The 5,544-nt window shown below is 29.2% G+C and overlaps 1 non-coding gene across 1 annotated transcript; it reads left to right on the top strand.

Moving 5' to 3' along the window:
- Positions 1-408: 408 nt before the first annotated feature.
- Positions 409-611, top strand: LOC115034359. The gene has a single exon (XR_003839724.1). It is a non-coding gene; the product is annotated as a small nucleolar RNA U3 (small nucleolar RNA).
- Positions 612-5,544: the final 4,933 nt, after the last annotated feature.

The following is a 5,544-nucleotide window of genomic DNA, read 5'->3' as shown; positions in this document are numbered from 1 at the left end:
AAAGAATTATGAAATCCGATCACTCTACGAGGCGTGAGAGTTTTTCCCGCAAAGTAATTTTTTTCGATATAATACACCCTATCAACCACCCCTAAATAGTTATCGGGTAGTAAATTAGCGGAAAAGTCTTATAATTGAGGTAGAAACTAAAATATAAAATTTAATTTTCAAATTTTATAGAATTGTAGAAAATTTGAAAAACTGGCACCAGGACCCTTAATAATAATCGACAAACCGATGAACATTTTATGTTATTCTAACACAGTTTTATATGCACAACATAATTGCGTAGTATAACAGATAACTGTAATATATTAGCTATTCAAACAACATTTTTAATTATTATCGGTTGACGGGTCGAAGAGATCGATTTCATTATAAGTACGCGTGAATGATCCTTAGCAATTTAAGATCATACTTCACAGGATCATTTCTGTAGTATGCATCGTCCCCTCCAGGTGCAAATCTGGAGTCGTCATTGGCCACGATGATGAGACTAGACCATCTACTTGAGCGTGAGGTCGCTGGTCATCTGTCGCTCAGCGATAAAGATGATTCAGCAACGATGATCGCTACGGTTCGCCGGATGGTAGGTGGATAGCCTGAGTGGTCCAATTTAAAATAATATCAATTTTATTATGATACATTTGTAAATGGTATCAGTTTGTTTTCCTTAATATCTTTCATAGCTTAAATATACAAAGTTATTGCAATAGTACCCCCACAATATCATTGTATCATGTTAAGGAATTAAAATGGCAGCGTAAGGGGATGAACGTATACTGGCTATACTGTGATATTATATGCTATGATATGGACCGGACCCTTACGCTGCTATTTTATTCTTGTTTGATAACAATATGGGCTATGTGCAATAACCTGTTGCCGCGGCAACGAGAGTAGCGTGGGATTGATAAGCGGCGAATCGGGGGAACAATATTATATTTATTATTATACTTAAAATAGTAATTCAATGGTACAACTCTGGCAGGGGCGGCTCCGGGGGGCTTACAATCCCTTATATTCTCCTTTAAGGGTTGAATTATCGGACTTTATTTATGCCTAAAACTTGCTCCGTGATATCCTCTTTCATTTAAAAAAGAACTGCATGACAATTGGATAAGAAGTTTCGAAGCCAAACCGTAACAAAAATTTCCTCTTTTGCTTGATTTCAGTTTTATATATATAGATATATGAACTAGGCATTTAAAATGTTCAATCTTTACCCACAAAAGTAATTAGCTATTTTATAATTTCTAACTCAAAATAATTTGCAAATTTTCGTAATTTTTACGGCTTTTGTCTAAATTTGAACTTTAAATGCTTATAAAAAAAAATTGTGACAATGGATTTTTAATATTTTTCAAATGTCATTGTAACAATAAATTAAGAGCCTTGTATTAATTTGTAAGCTTTTTTACCCAACAAATAACATTTTATTGATAATCATAGAAAAAAAACAAAAAAAAACTGAAAATTGATAATGTCCGTAAACAGCTCAAAACAAGTCAAAATATTTTTAATATTTTATGGTGGATAGAAAATGCTAATACAAATGTTCAGTGAAAATTTCATGTATCCTATACGGTAATTAGATTTAGAGTTAAGACAAAAACCAAAATCGAATTTGTCAAAAACCAATTTTGCGTAAAAATTCCCGTTTTTCAATAATTCTTATGTTGTTTTTCCAGGCGTTTTTGAAAACTATTGGGAATTTTGACCTCCCGAATGCACCAACTAGATTCACTTTTGACTTTCCCAAGGAACAAGATATTGTTGAAGAAAATCGAAGCAGTTTTACTGCTTCAAACCGTGATCACAGCAAAAAAAACACACATATCATTGTAAAATCAATACATGCATCACTCCGCTAAGAATCTAAAATCAAAAATATATAGGTATACATGGTTTTTATAGAAATTGAAAATTAAAATTTGTACAAAATTATATATTTAAACAAAGAATAGCGGACTTAGTTATTTTGTAGTTATTTTAAAAGTATATTATTCGTGGGTATAAGTTTATATTTTTATATTATTATATTTTCTTTTAAATGCAAAATTTTCGGAAAAAAATAGTTCATCTACTGTATTAGTTATTACCATATAATGTCTAATAGTTAAATAAATTACTTTAATAGTTAATAGCAATAATATCATAAAATATACTTAGTATACTTAGTATACTGTATAGGATCCTAATATAGGCTGACACACCGTATAGTCTTCGCTCAGAATCGTTTATCGTGTATACCTATACAATGGTTTTATATCGTTGAATTCAAATTCAACACATAGGTATATTTAAATATTTACAGTGATCCTGATAGAGTCTAGACTCTTATACTGCAGTACAGCAGAGCTGTACCCCGCACTTGCCACTTGCCCGCCATTTTAATTTCCAATAAATGAGACTGATAAATGATAATATAGGTAATTATCAATTAATTTTAAGTTATAAACAATATTATTAAGCTGAGTTACACATTACCTTTCTGAAGACCTGACGTGTTATTTCATGCAATTCTTCAATTAGATCAAAAAGATCTATATATTGCCATTTTATCATACTATTCTAGTACCAAATTATATTTAAATTTAAAAAAATACTGATTCAAGTTAATTAACTTCAAAATGTACCTAATGCAAGTTGCAACTAATTACAATTTTAGTTTTTTAAGTATGTTGGCATAGGTTAGGTATACATGCGTAAATAATTGGTTATTTTAAAACAAAAAATTTAATTATTTGAATATTAAATACGAAGTATATTTGTATCAGTTATGTGCCGTCTTCTGCGCGTACAAGATAAATAAGTTATGTAATTGTTCAACAGCACAATCTCGATTAAATACATTTTTGTTTATGTTTCGTAATAGGTACACGTTTTCAACAAAACGAGAAATGTCAACATAGCTGTAATGTTAAGCCATTCAACTCGTTTTACAATTTGACAGTTTGACAATTTACTATGCCGAATACAAGTGAATATAGTGATCGAACGACAAATATCGCAAATACAAATGATGGTAAATGGTAATATACGTATCATTTTTTATATATATAAAAAATGATAGATAGTTTTATAGATAGTTTAAGTTTAAATAAGGATGAAATTATATATTTAAACGTAGAATAATGTTTTTGTTTTTTTGTTTTTTTGTTGTGATATAAAAAAATTACCTGCATAATTTATTTACAAGGTGCCAAGGTCAGTGTATAGAGTTTTGTTAGTATATACCATGGAGTCCAAGGAGATTTTGTTAGTGTGCGTAGGTGAAAATATCGTCTTTAGTTATAACTTATAGGTACACTTAAAAGTCTAAAAATCAGAATTTATTAATGTATGCATAATTTAAACATAAACATGGGGTGAGCATGCTTAAAAAATCACCCTAAGGTCTAAATATTAAATAATACATATATTACAAATTATATATACTGTTCACCAGACAAACATCTTGCAACCATTAGACCAACAATCTAAATTTTAGAGTCAGGGATGACTTCTTATAGCACTATATTATATATTATACAATATACATGATTCACCAAGCGTGCTCATTGCTCTCGACTCAACCACTTTTTTTCTTTAATAATTTAGTTTTTCAAAATCGGATTTTTGGAATTTTTAAATATACTTAAAACCATATTTTCAAACTCTTGAGATATTTTGCACTACTTAATGAGTATCCTGTGAAAATACAAACTTTTGTTTTTTAAATGAGACCCCTCTCCTGCATTCTACGGTAAATTATTTAGTGGATATTTTTTCTGGAAATCTTAACGTATCAAAATCAAAACTCGTATGACTAGTTTTAAAGTTATTAATAATTGTTGTCTCCATACTCTATATATGCTTGCTACTGCTTATTAACGTAAAATATATTATATAAATTGATAAATAAATTAATTAATTAAAGAAAGAAAAATGAAGTCCATGAAAATTGGTTTAAAATATATAAGGGCTATGCGGTGATTTAAAAACGTTAGCATTCAATATTAATCTATTAATATTTATAATTTGTAAACATTAATTTAAAAAAAACTAATAATAATATAAAGTTTCATCTGCCTATAAATAGCTCAACATGAGTAAAAGTATTTTTAAAATTATATGGTGTATAGAAATTACTAGTATAAACATTCAGTGAAAATGTCATGTAGGTATCTACAGTAAATTTTTTTAGTGTTACACCAAAAACCAAAATCCATTCTGTCAAAACCCGATAAAATATTTTGCGTGAAAATTCCTGTTTTTTCCTAAATTTTTATTTTGTTTTCCCGGCGTTTTTAAAAACTAGGTACTGGGAAGTTGAACTTAGTATTTAAACCCAATTTTAACCTCCCGAATGCACCAACTAGAATAACTTTCTTATCGGAAAAAATACCAGAAAAGTGGAAAATCGAAGCATATTTCAACTACTTATCGTGTACATTGCAGACACAAAAAAAGTTTAAAAATAAAACGCATCATTATAAAATTAATACAATCATCGCTCCGCTCAGAATCTAAAATGGGGTTGAGCATGTTTGGTGAATTACCCTATATAGGCCCTACATCATCTCTATAAAACGTTTTCAGTCGGTTCTTGACAATCCCTGACTCCTACATCATAGTAAAGTACCTAATATTATTATCTATAATGTTCACCCAGTAATATATTCTTTAGTCTCTAGTGATTCAAACGAATCTTCAGATCACTAAAATATTAGTTCAAATTACCAACCCGGGGAGATGTTCAAACAGGGATTTTGAGATTTACGATGGAAATTTTTGTTTATAAATGGTTGCTATTGGTTAATCGGGTAGATTAGGAACAAGCATGCATCAAATCGAATTTTCACACTTTGCCTACCAAGGTGGCTGAATTGCACTTACTGCAGCGAGTTTTTACAGCTTCATCCCAAAAAGAGTTGAACAATGACAATTTTTTTTAGAGTTCTAATTTTTTACGGTCAATGAAGTGCGTGGGATCAGCTAGTTTATTATACATTTTAATATTAAATCTGTGTAAGTATACAACAATTTAAAATTCGAATTACACTATGGTCATCAAATATTTCAAGGTATAATAACAGTTAGCAGGTACGTTGCCTATGAACTATTTGAACTCATCGTCTTTTTAATTTACATATATGGCTTTATAAACAAATGCACTAGAATACTTACTAGATTATCCATTTACCGAATCATTTTCACATTTTTACATTAATAATAAATTATATGACAAAAAAGATGGTTTATTGATAAGTGTTCCTTTAGTTATGTTCATCGTGATTTTACTTTAGAAAATTGTTTTAAGTGTCGCGAAAACAAAATAGTTACCTATATCTACTTATTACTTGTTGCATATTCCCGCTTGACGCTTGACAATGTTTTTATCCAAATAAAATCTAATAATAAAACATATGTTTCTTTATTACGATTTATTATAAATTACGATTGTGTTTACCTTTACATCGTTGTCGAGAATCGAGATATATAGTATTTTATTTAGTATTATATATTATAGCATATTATATCCAGTATTACAGTTCATAT

This window comes from Acyrthosiphon pisum, chromosome A2, assembly GCF_005508785.2.
Source record: "Acyrthosiphon pisum isolate AL4f chromosome A2, pea_aphid_22Mar2018_4r6ur, whole genome shotgun sequence".
Taxonomy (NCBI): domain Eukaryota; kingdom Metazoa; phylum Arthropoda; class Insecta; order Hemiptera; family Aphididae; genus Acyrthosiphon; species Acyrthosiphon pisum.
Note: the sequence above shows the minus strand (reverse complement) of the source record. Positions and strands in the feature narration are given on the sequence as shown.